We start from the raw sequence: 15,979 nt of genomic DNA, 5'->3' as shown, positions 1-15,979 counted from the left end.
TCTGGTCACAATTTTAAACTTCACTGTCCAGGATTCACAGAAAGTGGAAGCTGCCCCCCGACCCTTAACACCTCCTCCCACATGTTTTTGAAATGCCTTTTCCTGATTGCCCACCTCGCAGCTCACCTGTGTTGTGTACAGCTGCCCATGCCAGCTCCAAGCACACAGAGAGTCAGGAGATGCACTCCTGCCTGGAGTACAGGAATCATTGGCTCTTTGGGGCCTGTGGGTAGAAGAAGCTGTGCAAGTGTAACCCACATACCTTCAGGGTGTGCTGTTCTGGCCCTTTTAGTGGCATCGAGATCACTTTGAGGGTACGCCTACACTACAGGATAAATTCGAATTAGCTTAAACCGATTTTATAAAACAGATATTATAAAGTCGATTGTGCGCGTCCACACTAGGCATATTAATTCGGCGGTGTGCGTCCGTGGTCCGAGGCTAGCGTCGATTTCTGGAGCGGTGCACTGTGGGTAGCTACTGTAAAATAATGAGGCCAATAACGTCGATTTGCATCCGCACTAACCCTAAATCATTATAGTAATATCGATTTTAGCGTTACTTCTCTCGTTTTGTAGGAGTACAGAAATTGATTTAAAGAGCCCTTTAAATCGATATAAAGAGCAGTATAGTGTGGACAGGTGCAGCGTTAAATCGATTTAACGCTGTTAAAATTGGTTTAACAGCGTAGTGTGGACTAGGCCTGAGATTAATGAGCCTGCTACCAGCCTCAGCTAAGGGCTGTGTGGCTTTTAGCTCACACAGTAGTGGCTCATGCATTTAGCTCTAGAAGTCCCAGGTTCAGTCCCGCCCACTGACAACTGAGGTCTGTTGGTATTACACAAGCACAGCTATGGAGCAGCCACAGAAGCAGACATCTGCGAGCAGAGTGCACAGGGGATACAGTTGAAGGGATACAACAGCAGTGCTGCGTGAAAGCAAAAGAGCATTGCCCAGTGTACTACAAAACCAGGGAGGGCAACAACAGAGCTGGCGCTTCTCTGTGCTGGACTGCAAGTCATACTTGTGGTGACTCCGCCATCACCCCACGGACCAAGTCTGCGGATATCTCAGCGAAGCCCAAGACAGAGACCCCCATATGGTGAATAACAAGGAGGAGGTGGGAAGGGGGTAGACATGGCTGGAGACTCCAGCAAAGCTGCAATCCAGGCCCTGTTTGAGACTCCATCAGAGTCTAGCCCAGTGGTTCTCAAACTTTTATACTGGTGACCCCTTTCACACAGCAAGCCTCTGAGTGTGACCTGCCCTTATAAATTAAAACCACCTTTTTTATATATTTAACACCATTCTAAATGATGGAGGCAATGCGGGGTTTGGGGTGGAGGCTGACAGCTTCCGACCCCCACCACGTAATAACCTCACGACCCCCTGAGAGGTCACGAACCCAGTTGGAGAACCCCTGGTCTAGCCAGTCCCACCACAGGAGGGCAGATGAGCTGATGAAGAGGAAGGGACCTTAGGTAACTGTACATGCATTTTTTCCTTACAATATTTAAAATGTAAAGATGACACTCAGCCCAATTCCAAATTAACTAGACTCAGGTAATGACTTTTCATGGTTTTACTCTCACCAGAAGTAGCAGCAGTACAAACAAATGTTGAGTTAGCATCTGCTTTTCACTCCCTTGCAGAGTTAGGAGGCAGCAGGGGTGGGAGGGGGGATGCAGAACACTGTTCATTTGAATAGGGATGTCCCTTTTATCCTCCTGAGAGATCTCAATGAAACTTTAAATGTAGGTCCTCTGCAATCCCCTGCCAAAGGGTTCTAGGGAGGGCTACCTTAGTTCCTCCTTCACAGTAGGACCCTTCCCCACCCCACACCAGGATGAGTTCAGCTGGCATCACTGCAGTAAACATGCTAGTGGCATATGGGCCCAGGCAGCCTCAGGATACCAGGAGCAGCTGTGCTCTCCGCGCCTTTGTGACCCTCAGGAGCGAGACAGAAACTAAAACCACCACCACTGCCTGTAGCAAGACACAGACTTCGGAGGCTGTACTGTACACCAACATAACGTGCGTCAACTAACGTTTGTAGTGCAGCCATGGCCTAATGTGTCATGTGTGGTTCGTTGTGTCTCATCCTCTCCCCAGGGACGGGATTGTGTGGGTAGTGGAGTGTTTTGTTTTGGATGGTTGGTTGCTTGTTTTTTTTTTAATAAATTAAAGAAACAGTTCAGTGAAAGGGAATGAAACCACACCAATTTTGGGCCCCAAAGGGAACACATTCATCACGGCACACACTGTCTACCACAAGGCTGCTGTGCTTCCAGCGGTTATTGTAAATGCAGTCTGATTCATTAGCACAAGGTGTGGCCCGGGTGTGCATATTGGAAGAACAGGGCGCAAACATCCTTTGTGTCACGTCAGCACTTCCCACCACAGCATCAATTATGTACGCTCCAGGCCTGTCATTAAGGAGTTACATTTCTGTACGACCTCTCGTGTGTTTAGAGGTAACTATCAAAACCTTTCTGGCCCTGGCTTTTTTCCTAATACAATAATCCACCACAGAAGTGCTAAATTAATTCTCCAGAGATTTGAGTGTGTTTTTTACAACCCAGCAACCCAGTAACTATTCATGGGGAAGGGAGCTGTTGAGTTTTATGGCCTTCTGGCCACACAGTTGGCTAAACATACCCCTGCATAGACTTCCCCTGTAGAAGTATTCTTACTATGGGCTGATGAGGGATGAACAGCAGTTGCTCTCCTTGCAGTAAATGCATCCTCTGTGTTTATAAATGTCAATTCCTTGGCCAGCTCTAGTCTTTTAGGCTACTTTATTTTTTGGTTATTACTCAGAGGAAGGATGGAGCCATGGTTCCCTGGCCCATGTATAGAGCAATTGAAATGAGAATGCTCCTTTGGGCTGTAGTATTTGGAATCCCAGTGTCACAGCCTCAGCAGAGATGCCAAAGTTTGCATTAGCGTGGAGAGTGAACTGCTCTCTAGCCCCTAGAAGTGGTCTCTCCAGAACAGGTTTGAGGCACATTAGCATGGGCGCTAATACTGTCTCTGCCAGTGCTGGACCTGCTCTGTAGACAGTTTCTAGGGCTGTCAGCTTTTAAAGAAAATGTTCTCAGCTCCAGCACAATGTAGCAGACAGTACTGAAGCTCCAGGGGATTCATGCTGGCATGTCCACCTTGCAGTTATCCTTGAACCAAGCTCAGCCCAAAGATCAGGCAGCCGATTTTATGCATTTATCCATTTATGCAAGGGAACATATCACCGCACCTCAGCTGGGTTGTTAGGCATGAGGTCTTTGGCTTGAACTGCAACCACATGGCAATATTCCAGCAAAATACACAGCCTGTCATGTCATGCTGCAATTTCGAAATGGATCTGGGTCAATGTTATTTAAACCACAAAAAAGAAGTTAGGAATAAAAAAAATACAGGGCCAGCTCCTCAGTATAGCTCCACTGACACCAATTTACTCTAGACATTCAAACCAGTTTACAAAGCCTCACCAGAAAGTGATGTTGATTTCCAGTTAAGATTGCTTAAACTCATTTCCTAGCACTGCAATCACTTGAAATCAAGGAAATCACCAATTAAGCCAAAATTCACTTCCTTGCCAACCTCAGTTCTAAAGGCCTTCCTCACAAACATTGCAACACCCTCTTCTCCCCCCCACCAACAAACTCCCCTTCAATTCCAGCAAACACCCAACCACAACGCACATGTCCTATTCCTCCGCATCACACACACATACTCATCCTGCTCTCCAGCTTCAGTCAGTGTCAGATAAATTATTTGTGAAGAGATGTACAGCAGTTCTACTATGTTAGTTCCAGCTAGGGAGAGTAGGTGGTGCAACTTCAGGTATGGCATTTCAGTGCCATTGGATGTATGTGTTTGGGCCAGTTGTATATTTGGAGCTGTGGTAGCCTGAGTGTGTTGGGTAGAGTGGATTTACTGCGTCTAATTATCCAGTGGTGCGTCAGTGTGACTTTTGAAATATGAAGGGGGGAGAGGTCTTAGATAATCCTAAATGAAGAAAAGTATCGTGTGACAAAATCCACATCTGTGGAAGAGGTCATCCCTAAAGCAGCTGGAACTATGGTGGTTCCAACTCTCCAGGATTATCCTGGAGTCTCCAGGAATTAAAGATAAGCCTTTAATTAAAGATTATGTTGTGTGATGAAACCTCCAGGAATACGCTCAACCAAAATTGGCAACCCTCTGCACAGCACATGATTGGTTGCAAGACCAGAGAACTCTGCACTGCTGAAAGTAGTGAAAATGGGCTCAACACCACTTTAGTATAGCCCATCATGGAGGGATGCTGGTGTGGGCTAAGACAATGGGAAGAACTGGTTGCTGGATCTGCAAATACATGTATCTAGGGTTCACAAAGCCCTGTGTAGGGATGTACAGAGACTGTGGCCCTTATTTTAGCCCAGAAGTTGCCACAGTGGCATTAGAGCTGCTTCACATCCTGGCTATGTGTTGGGAGGGTGGATTCCAGGCTCCCTCATACCAGTATGGTTCCCCACACAAAGCCCTGGCTTTACTCCAGTGGTAGGGAGTGGGGGTGAATTTCACCCCAATTATTTTGTCACTTGTTATTTAAATCTTGGAAGGCATATAAATATCCAGCTCTGATATAGCACTTTCAGTCAGTAGTTCTCCAAGCTCTTTATACAGGAGGCCAGTAGCATTATCTCCAGTTTATAGATGGGGAAACTGAGGCACAGGAAGGTGCTGTGATTTGTCCAAGGTCTCCCAGCAAGCCAGTGGCAGAGTCAGAAATAGAAAATAGGCTCCCTGAGTCCCAGTTCAGGGCTCTATCCATTAGGTTACACTGTCCTGATATATTGCATGGACAGATGTTCACACTTAATTTTTTAAAAAGAGAAAGATGATAGCCCGACACTAAAATCTGCTGTTTGTCAATGTTACGTAATGCAAAACACTATGGGCTTGTCTACATCACAAAGTTGCAGCGCTGGTGAGGGGGTTACAGCGCTGCAACTTAGGAGGTGTACACATCTGCAGGGCATCACCAGCGCTGCAACTCCCTGTTTGCAGCGCTGGCCGTACTCCCGTTTTGTCTCGGGTGTAGAGGATCCAGCGCTGGTGATCCAGCGCTGGTAATCAAGTGTAGACACTTACCAGCGCTTTTCTTGACCTCTGTGGAATAAGCAGGTATCCCAGCATACCTGAGGAAGCCTCTCTGGTAATCAAGCAGGTCTCCTTCCCCGGTTTGCTCTTGCGTTCCCCGAACCCCCAAGCAAGCAGGTCTCCTTCCCCGCGGTTTGCAGGGGGGTTCGGGGAACGCGAGAGCAAACCGCGGGGAAGCAGGTCTCCTTCCCCGGTTTGCTCTCGCGTTCCCCGAACCCCCGTGCAAGCAGGTCTCCTTCCCTGCGGTTTGCTCTCGCGTTCCCCGAACCCCCGTGCAAGCAGGTCTCCTTCCCTGCAGTTTGCAGGGGGGTTCGGGGAACGCGAGAGCAAACCGCGGGGAAGCAGGTCTCCTTCCCTGCGGTTTGCTCTTGCGTTCCCCGAACCCCCATGCAAGCAGGTCTCCTTCCCTGCGGTTTGCAGGGGGGTTCGGGGAACGCGAGAGCAAACCGCGGGGAAGCAGGTCTCCTTCCCCGGTTTGCTCTCGCGTTCCCCGAACCCCCGTGCAAGCAGGTCTCCTTCCCTGCGGTTTGCAGGGGGGTTCGGGGAACGCGAGAGCAAACCGCGGGGAAGCAGGTCTCCTTCCCCGGTTTGCTCTCACGTTCCCCGAACCCCCCTTGAAGCCGCCCAACAGCGCTGCAGTGTGGCCACATCTAACACCACTTGCAGCGCTGGTTGCTGTAAGTGTGGCCACTCTGCAGCGCTGGCCCTATACAGCTGTACTAATACAGCTGTAACAACCAGCGCTGCAAAATTGTAGATGTAGACATACCCTATGTTAAGGGTTCTTTTAACACTGCAGTAAACAACTTGCTAAGAAGTCAGGAAATGCAAGAGTTAAGGCCATTCAGCACCATTAACTTGTTTGCATGGTGCATCTGTAGTACTTTATCATTCACAGATTGTAGATTAATAGATTGTAAGGCCGGAAGGGATCATTGTGATAATCTAGTCTGACTTCCTATGTATCACAGGCCATAGAACCTCACGCAGCAATTCCTGCTTTCTTCAGTGAGTGCATGCTTGCTTTAATATACTTCTGTTGTCTAGTGTAAAATACACACAATGTGGGGAAATTAACACTGTCCTACTAACCTTAACATTTGAAAAACTCAGTATGTTTAAAAGTTAACGTGGGGGGGAGGGTAAGCTTGCATTTATGTAAGGGGTTTGTTTGTTTTTGGGGGGAGTGTTGGGGTTTTCTTGCACTGACTTCCTTGCTTGTTTTTAAAAGAAGTTGGGGGGAGAGAAGAGAAATTGCCTGTGCTAAATAAACTTACAATTTAAATAGTCTAATTAGGCTTTGTGATTCACACCTGTGAGGCAATTGGCATGGGGGTGCAGGGGGGCCCTGCCTTTACAGCTGCTATTGTTTGGCTGGAGACAGCTTGCTCCAGGGTTGTTAACAGGGCAGCAGCATGACAGTTTACAGCAAGACAGCTGAAGCCTTGCAGTTGAGAGTATTCTAAAAGAAAGCTTAGACCTTGAGTATCCCAGAGATTGCTGCTAATACAGGGTGACAAGAGTTCCCCTTCCTACCCATACCCCCCTTCACCATTTTGTCTTGCCCTGGTAAAAAACTTGGTTTGCTTTGTTTCATGAGAACTGTAATCCCCTCAGTTAAACTGTCCAATCAGTAACCCCTAGGGTCAACCTGGACAGGGGGATTTCTAATTAAAACAAAAATGAGGAAAATATTTTTTTCATCTTTGTTGAACGTAAGAATGGTTCAATGAGATTTCAATTTTTCCTTCAAAACTTTGAGCTGAGGCCAAGCATAGAAGCTCCTGCACAAAAAAGGAAATGATTTAAGCAACATAGGAGCAGCTAAAAATGGTCATTTGATTGGAAATCGCAGTTTGAATAGTCAGAGCAAATCTTCTGATAGTGGAGGATTGATTTGTTAAGGGTTTTGCAAATAGAGAGAGAGAGAGAGAGAGAGAGAGAGATAGAACAAATGGGTGTATGTATGACAGATGGATAGATCAGATAACTATAATAGATCTGCCATCACATAATTATTGATTACATTATAGTTATCCCTCCTCTCCTCACTCAGGAACACAAAGGTCATTAAGGAGATCAGCCATCCGGCCGTCTTTACACACAGCCTAAGCTCAGGCTCAGCAAACCAAAGGGCTAACTCCTGCTGCACTTTATAGGGATTGTGCCTCAGTCCTCATCGCTGTTGCTGAGGGTCCCATGTCGCAATAGAAGCACATTTTTGACTCCGTCCATGATGCTGAATGGGAGGGGCATTCCTCAGGCTCTTTCAGGGGAGAGGAAAGACATCTGATGGATCTGCTTCCCGCTTCAGAGCAATTGTGATACCACAGGTTTCAGAGTAGCAGCCGTGTTAGTCTGGATCCGCAAAAAGAACGAGTTCTTGTGGCACCTTAGAGACTCACAAATTTATTTCAGCATAAGCTTTCGTGGGCTACGAAAGCTTATGCTCAAATAAATTTGTGAGTCTCTAAGGTGCCACATGTACTCCTGTTCTTTTTGTGAAATCACAGTAGGGGTTAGAATTAAAGCCAACCCAGAGTAGATTGTACATGAAAGGGAAAACCCTGCCCTCTTCTTTGGGCATGGAGGGTCCTCTCATAAAGGAGCTAGTGCATTTCCGCAGCGATGTGGGGGATTCTGGCAGGCAGTGCAAAGTGCGTTCATTCCTTATACAGTATGAAACACACTCAGCAGGGGCTTCCTGTGCACTGTTACATAAGAGTGACAGGAGACAGGCTGGGGCAGAGATGAGGAGCAAGCACGGATTGGCTCCTCCACTCCTTCGTTGCAGGTTCCAGGGCCAGCTGCAGTCGCTGCCCAGCCCGAGAGGCCCTGCCCCACACCAAGTTCCCCAGCACTCGGCCAAGTTGCCCAGGCTAGGTGCCATGCAGAGGATTTTGGCCGAAGTCCATTTAGCCATTGGAGGCTTGGAATCTCCAGTAGCAGATTGGACAGAATGTAATACAAGTAGTTAATTGTAAGAGATTTTGTTCTTCTCACCAGCTGCCTAAATACTTTCAATTCAGAAGGGGGCGCAGGACCCAGAGCTGATGCAAGATGTACACTGACAGCGCGCTGGAATAATCCGTTCTGAGGTTTTCTTGTGTATTGTTTGTGTACAGTTAGCCAAATCCTGGACCCCAGCTCCATCTCCTTTGCACTACTTCAGCAGAACTGCCTTAAACAAGACACCTAGGGATTATCACAACATAGGGGAAATCCCTGGGTGGCATATGCCAGGATAACCAGCTCTACACCACCTGCTCCCTGCCTGCAGACATTCCTGGACACTGTGGGGACATGGGGGGAGGGTTTCCAGCAATTCCCAGCTGGGGGATCTGTCCAGAGGGGACCATTTTAGCTAACATCATTTAAAGCAGCTTTCAGGCTGTTTTTAGTTATGTCCAGGACTGGCTCAGCCCCTTGTTTGCCCCAGGATCAAAGGAGAGAAGGAAGGTAGTTTAAGCCACCTTCCCCATCCTCACCCTGGCCCTCTAGCATCAGTTCTATGCCAAGTGCAGCTGAGTGGGATCCAGGGATCTGCCCCGGGGAGTTCCATCTTCTGAATGAAACATAAAGACCAGTGTTGTCTCTACAGGCTAGCTAGTTGCAGTCCTTTAGCAGTGGTCAAATCCTTTTCTTTGTTTTTAACACTGGAAATAAGAGGATTAAAACTCCACTCTGCTCTGAGTTTTAATGCTGCAGAGGTGTCCCAGGATGGTACTGCCAGTGCTTATGCCCCTGTTTACGCAGACCTCACCCCAACAATACATTTGTCAACAAATCACTGTTAGTAACTGTAATTTATTAGTCAAATGAGAGTCTGTGACTAGCTTATTGACAGCAGGTTTTACTGGCTCTCTGTATCCTACTGTACTTGTGTTCTTTCTGACAGTTTTTGTTTTGTTTTGTTTTAGTTTCTTGTTTTATTTGCTTTTGCCTTCCTCAGCCAGTCAAAGGGTCTGCACATAAGGCCCAGAGGGCTGCTGCTCCTGCTCTGTGGGGTTTGAATCTATTCTTTATTGGAAATAGGGCTGTGTGACATGTCAAGCCACATGAAGCTAACCTGGATTTAATTTCAGTACAAACCTGAAACTCAGGCTCAGCTCAGATAAATGGCAATGTTCACCAAGGGTCTGATCCAAAGCCCAATGAAATCAGCGGGAGTGTTTCAGTGGGCTTTGGATCAGACCCGAAGGCAAGCAATCTTCCTTTTTCTTTCTGTGAAGGCAGGGTCTCCTAGACCAGAGTACATATTATAATATTTATAAGTTCACCCACCTGTGGCATCTTCTCGTTAACCAAATTGTAAGCTCCTTGGGAAAAGGACTGCCTTTAGTACATGTTTGAACAGTACCTAGAAAAAATGGGGTCCTGAACCGTCCCTGAGATCTCTCAGTATTACCGTAGTACAAATAGTAAATCATTAAAAGGGTGAGCTTAAGCTGAGCTTAATTGGGTTAATTGTAGAATTTAAGCAGACAGGACAAATAAAAATGCACCAGCTACAGTTCAGCAACAAACTCCTATGTATGAGTCATTGTTCCACAGGCTGCCATCCTATCATTTTAAAAGTAAATTGTTGACATGCATTATTTACTTCATGTAAAACCACACTGAATACCATACCTGAAACTGCACAAGAAAGAGTATTTCAATTCTGGTTCCACACAATTTCACTCATCAACCGATTTCAACTTGATAACAAAGTCCGAGCATTATAGTAGAAGAAGCATCCATTGGATCACCATACCCTGATGGCTCAACATTGTTGCTTGCCATTGAGGAAGCAACAGACTGAGGCCTGGTCTACTCCTAAAACTTAGATTGAACAACATAGCTAGGTCAGAGGTGTGAAAAATGTAGTGCCTTGAGTACCACAGTTAGGTTGATCTAACCCCTGGTCAAGATGTGGGTAAGCCAAAAGAAGGATTCTTCTCTTGACTTGCTACCACTTCTCAGAGAGACTGATACCTACATGAGTGGAAGAACCCTTCCCTGGATGTAGGAAACATATGCTGCTGCTGTAACCCCTGCCTGCCTGGCATGGTGCTCTGTCCCCCTCTAGTGGTGGCTAGACCAGCTAAAACAGGGCTGGGCAAACTTTTTGGCCTGAGGGCCACATCTGGGCATGGACATTGTATGGTGGGCCATGAATGCTCACTAAATTGGGAGTTGGGGTGCGGGAGGGGGTGAGGGCTCCAGCTGGGGATGTGGGCTCTGGGGTGGGGCAAGAAATTAGGAGTTCAGGGTGTGGGAGGGGACTCCAGGCTGGGGCAGGGGTTGGGGTGTGGGGGGAGGGCCTCCAGCTGGGGGTGTGGGCTCTGGGGTGGGGCTAGGGATGAGGGTTTTGGGGTGCAGGAAGAGGATCAGGGTTTGGGCAGGGGGTTGGTGTGCAGGAGGGGGTCAGGAGTGCAGGCTCTGGGCAGTGCTTACTTCAAGCAGCTCCCAGAAGCAGTGGCATGTTCCCATCTCCGGCTCCTATGCAGAGGTATGGCCAAGTGGCTCTGTGCGCTGTCCTGTCTGCAGGCGCTGCCCCTGCAGCTCCCATTGGCCATGGCTCCCAGCCAATGGGAGCTGCGGGGGCGGCACTTGGGGCGGGAGCAGCATGCGTAGCTCCCTGGCTGCCCCTACGTGTCGGAGCCAGAGGGGAGACGTGCCGCTGCTTCTGGGAGCCGCATGGAGTGGGGCAAGCCCCCTGGAGGGCCAGAGCAGGACAAGCCCCAGAACCCACTCCACAGCGGGTGCTCAAGGGCCGGAATAAAACATCTGGAGAGTCGGATGCAGCACCCAGGCCATAGTTTGCCCACTTCTGGCTAAGAGAAAGTCATCTTTTTGCTAAACAGTAGAGGCTTGTGCATGAAGCTCAAAAGGTCCCAGGTTTGACCCCAGCCTACGGTGTTACACTACAGCAGAGCAGCAGCAGCACCATAGCTGTGCCAATGTAGCATAGACACAACCTAAATTAATTTCTCATGGATGTGACATCCCCTACATTGTGTTCATCCCCCTCAGAAGATATATGTTGAGTACATGTTTGAGGCATCAATTTAAATGCCACCAAAATTAGTTATAATCTTCATGCTATGGGACATTAAAGTTGGCTCATAGAAAACCCAGGTTCTCACCAAAATGCAGCCTTTTCATGCTGATACAGAATAAACACGGTTAGGAGATAAAGGAACATTGTTGAGGCAACAGCAGGGGAAATGTTTCTGAAACTGAATGGTAGTTGAGTAAAGGGTAGGGCTGGTGTCCCTGAAAGCTAAATTGAAGCTCTCTCCGCTCTGGTTGAGTTTTAAACATTACTGGTGGGATGAGAGACAAGCAGCAGCAGCAGTGTAAATAAGGGCTGGAGCCTGATTAATGCTGAGGTTTAGAAGAAAAAGTTTAAGCAGTCTACATAGCAGTGATTGATCTCAACTCGGATAATGCTGAAAGCAGCACAATTTTAGAAGTTAACAGCTTCAAAAGCAAGAGTCCACAAACCAGAGTGAAGAAAGGGACAGGCACCACGGACATTCAGGAGAAAGTGCTTCAGTTAGAAAGGAATTAGCATGCAGCACAAGTTACCAAAAGCAGTGGCAAAAACTGCAACTCTAACCATATTCTAAACTGAGGCCACGTCCAGACTACCCGCCGTATCGGCGGGTTAAAATCGATTGCTCGGGGATCGATATTTCGCGTCTAATCTAGACGCGATATATCGATCCCCGAGCGCGCTTATATCGATTCCGGAACTCCATCAACCCCAACGGAGTTCCGGAATCGACAGGGAGAGCCGCGAACATCGATCCCGCGCCGTGTGGATGGGTGAGTAATCCGATCTTAGATATTCGACTTCAGCTACGTTATTCACGTAGCTGAAGTTGCGTATCTAAGATCGATTTCCCCCCCCTAGTGTGGACCAGCCCTAAGTTGGGTACTTAGATGAAATAAAGAGGACACAACTGCTACGTAAAGAGGCCACCTGGCATATTAAAGGCCACGTGACTATTGCACCCTCCCACCGGAAGGTGTTGCTATGGTTGTTACCACTCACATAGTCCTTCCTCTGCACTCCTTGCTTCTTTCCTTCTACCCAAAGTAAGCAACCTATCTAGTCTTGTCCACATAATTTTCTTTTCAGAAAGAATGTTGCTGATTCTTCCCCATTGTGTGCTGCAATATGGGAAGAGGAGTTGAGGAGAAATTCCAAAGTTGAAGAGTGGTTTGGGACTTGCTTTTTTGGCAGGTGATCACCATGGTCTCAAAGCTACTATAATGTTCCTCTAGATATGGGCCCCATGTGGCCACCTGCTGAGCCTTTGCCTAAGGTTGCTGCCCCTGCTCTGAGGGGTTTGAAGAATCTGTTCTTTATTGGAAATAGGGCTGTGCAAAATGTTCATTGTGAACCCCCCCAAGACACATAAAGGTAACCTGGGTTTAGATTTCCATACAAACATGAAACTCAGCTCAGGTTAATCGAAATGTTCACCCAGGATCTGATCTAGGGTGACCAGATGGGATGAATAAAATATCGGGACACATGGGGGAGGGGAAAGTCCTGCCAGCAGAGCAAAAATTCCCCAAAAAACAGGAGTGCGAAATATCAGGACAAATTGCCTGCCAACCAAACATCGGTCGGGACAGTCCCGATTTTATTGGTACGTCTGGTCACCCTAATCTGATCTAAAAACTAAGGAATGGAAGTCTTTCCATTGATTGACTAACGGGCTTTGGATCAGGCCCCAAGGCAAGCAAACCTGGGTCAAGTGATGGTTTTGCATCAAAACCAAGTGAAACTAACAGCTTTTCATAGTGGTCACACAGAGCCAGGTGAAAATCAACATTCTGACTGAGCTTCAGGCCGACACCATCTCTTCACTACAGGTGCTAAAGCAGCACAGATACGGCACTATAGCATAGTGCTTCCTAAAGTGACGGTGTCATGGTATAATTCCCCACTCTGAACCTTAGCGTCCAAAAGATGGGGTACCAGCATGAATTCCTCTAAGCTCAATTACCAGCTTAGTACTTGTAGTGCTGCCACCAACCAGGAGTTCCAGCGCTTGGTACACTCTGGTCCCCCCAAAACCTTGCCCGGGGGCCCCCAAGACCCAGTCCCTCTGGATCTTAACACAAGGAAAGTAAACCCTTTCCCTCACTGTTGCCTCTCCCAGACTTCCCCTCCCTGGGTTACCCTGGAAGATCACTGTGATTCAAACTCCTTGAATCTTGAAACAGAGAGGAAAATTCACCTTCCTCCATCCTTCTCAATCCCCCTCTCAGACTCTCCCTGAGAGAGAAAGTAATCTAACACAGAGAGAAAATTAACCTTTCTCTCTTCCTTCCCTCCTTTCTCCCCACCAAGTCCCTAGTGGATCCAGACCCAGTCCCCTGGGGTCTCACCAGAATACAAAAAACAATCAGGTTCTTAAACAAGAAAAGCTTTTAATTAAAGAGGGAAAAACAGTAAAAATTATCTTTGTAAATTTAAGATGGAATATGTTACAGGGTCTTTCAGCTAAAGACACTGAGAATACCCTCCCAGCCTAAGTATACAAGTACAAATTAAAATCCTTTTAGCAAAATACAAATTTGAACTCCTTCCAGCCAAATACACATTTGCAAATAAAGAAAACAAACATAAGCCTAACTTGCTTTATCTACCTAGTACTTACTATTCTGGACATATAAGAGACTGTATCAGAGAGATTGGAGAGAAACCTGGTTGGACGTCTGGTCACTCTCAGAACCCAGAGAGAACAACAACCAAACACTAACAGCACACACAAAAACTTCCCTCCCTCAAGATTTGAAAGTATCCTGTCCCCTGATTGGTCCTCTGGTCAGGTGACAGCCAGACTCACTGAACTTGTTAACCCTTTACAGTCAAAAGAGATATAAAGTAGTTTTGTTCTATTAACTCCTACTATCTGTTTATGACAGACGGACAAGGTTTTCCCATCACTTGGGAATGCCACCTCAGAAAGACAGTAACTAGGTTTGTGGAAGCATTCTGCAACCTAGCTGTGTTTACACTAGGGGTTAGGTCAGTATAGCTTCAGTGCTGGGGAGAGGGAATTGTTCACATCCCTGAAAGACATAGCTGTATCAATCTAAATGTTTAGTGTAGACCAGGCCTGAATTTTTACCTCTTAAACACAAAACTCAACAATGTGTGAATCTCTCATACACTGAAAAGGTTTGCCCAAGTCTCCTGAGGCCTTATCTACACTACACAGTTTTGTCAGCAGCAGTCAGCTTTCATTGAAAAAACAGTGGAGGTGTACACACTGCAATGCTCCTCCCGCCAGTTGAGTTCTCCTGCTAAGCTGACAAAATAAAACCACCTCGACGAGCGGCATAGAGCTTTTTGCAACATAGTTAGCGTGCCACAGCACCAGTGTAGACACTGCACTTGCTCATGTTGCCCTAATTGGCCTCTAGGAGGCGTCCCACAATGTCCATCATGACCACTCTGGTCAGCAGTCAGAACTCCGCTGCCCTGAAGGTACACAGGTATGCGCCCCTCCCCCATTTAAAGACCTGGGGATTTTTGAAATTCCACTTCCTGTTTGCTCGGAATGGACAGTTCACACAGCATCTTCCCAGCTGACCATGCCGGCTTTCTGCAGCAAACGTGCTTCTGCGTGCAGCACACCAGAGTTGTTGTATCTGCTGGGTCTATGGGGAGAGGAGGCTGTGCAGTCTCAGCATCACTCCAGCCATAGGGACTTTGATACCTACAGGCTGATTGCTAGTAGGAAGGAACACAAAGGGACATGCAGCAATGCTGTGCTAAGACCAAGGAAACTTTCCTGTAGGTATTCTGCAATCCTCTGAATAAGGTTCCTTGGCAGAGCTGCCTTGTTTCTCCCCTGCTTTAGGAAATTTTGCCATGCCATCCAGCAATTATTTCTGCAGGGACCAGAGAGGCAAACAGGCAAGCAGCATACAGAGCCAGTCTGAAGCCACACACATGCAGGAGATGGTACCCTTAGGAGTGAGATATCGGGTTCAATTATCCTAGCCTGTGGAAAAGGGTATCAATATTCAGAATAGTCTCCCTATGGGACTAGGCACTTGTAGTAACCCCCTTTTCAAACCATCCTTTGTCCCTTCTTGCCCATACCCCCTTCCCAGCCCCCCAGGCGAACTCACCATAATTGGGACTCACAGCGACCTGTGTGCTAGACAAGGGACAGTGAGAAAGAGGTGTGTGTAACTTTTGTGAATCATGGCTGTGAGCCACTCACAATACCGTCTCTGTTCATTGTTTCTTTGGCTTCTGCAGATGTGCCCTTGAGAACATCCTCCTCCACACCAGCGTACCGCCTCTATCAGATAAAGCAGCGACTCAGGAGGAGTAAGGAGATGTTTCGCAAGGTGCTGCAGTAAGCAGATGCAGCACATAGCAAAACAAGAGCATAGAAGGAAACAGTTAATGAAAAACTGAGGCTAGATACCTGGAAAGGACACAGGGGCAGGAGCAGATAATAAAGCTCCTGAGTACATCCATGCACCACTCCCCCTGCAGTCAACACAGTACTCCAGTCCATGCCCTCACCAAACTCCCCAACCACATTCATCACGTGTTCCCAGTCCCACACAGGACCCCGTGTACTCCACGCCTGGGGACTGGTTTCCAAATGAAAATTGGAGCTACACTCAGCTGTGAGAGCCCTAACCACAAGTTTGTTCCTCATTGTTATGTCCCGTATGACCAAAAATTTGTGTTTTGTCCTGTTATTAAACTTGTCTTTGAAATATGAGTCTTTATTTGTGACATACACACATCAGTCAGTGCTAATGTTGAAATGCAGTGTCTATAGGTAGGAATATTTGC

The 15,979-nt window shown here is 47.3% G+C and overlaps 1 protein-coding gene across 1 annotated transcript in view; it reads left to right on the top strand.

Annotated features, from left to right (window-relative positions):
* The first annotated feature begins 2,338 nt into the window (after positions 1-2,338).
* The window catches only part of ATP6AP2 (ATPase H+ transporting accessory protein 2), a 153,795-nt gene continuing 140,154 nt past the window's right edge, over positions 2,339-15,979 (top strand). The window contains exon 1 of the mRNA XM_050936695.1: positions 2,339-2,343. The gene's annotated coding sequence lies outside the window, so the exon portion shown is untranslated. The remainder of the gene's footprint in view (positions 2,344-15,979) is intronic.

This window comes from Gopherus flavomarginatus, chromosome 1 (assembly GCF_025201925.1).
Source record: "Gopherus flavomarginatus isolate rGopFla2 chromosome 1, rGopFla2.mat.asm, whole genome shotgun sequence".
Classification (NCBI taxonomy): domain Eukaryota; kingdom Metazoa; phylum Chordata; order Testudines; family Testudinidae; genus Gopherus; species Gopherus flavomarginatus.
This window is presented reverse-complemented; position numbering and strand designations above follow the sequence as displayed.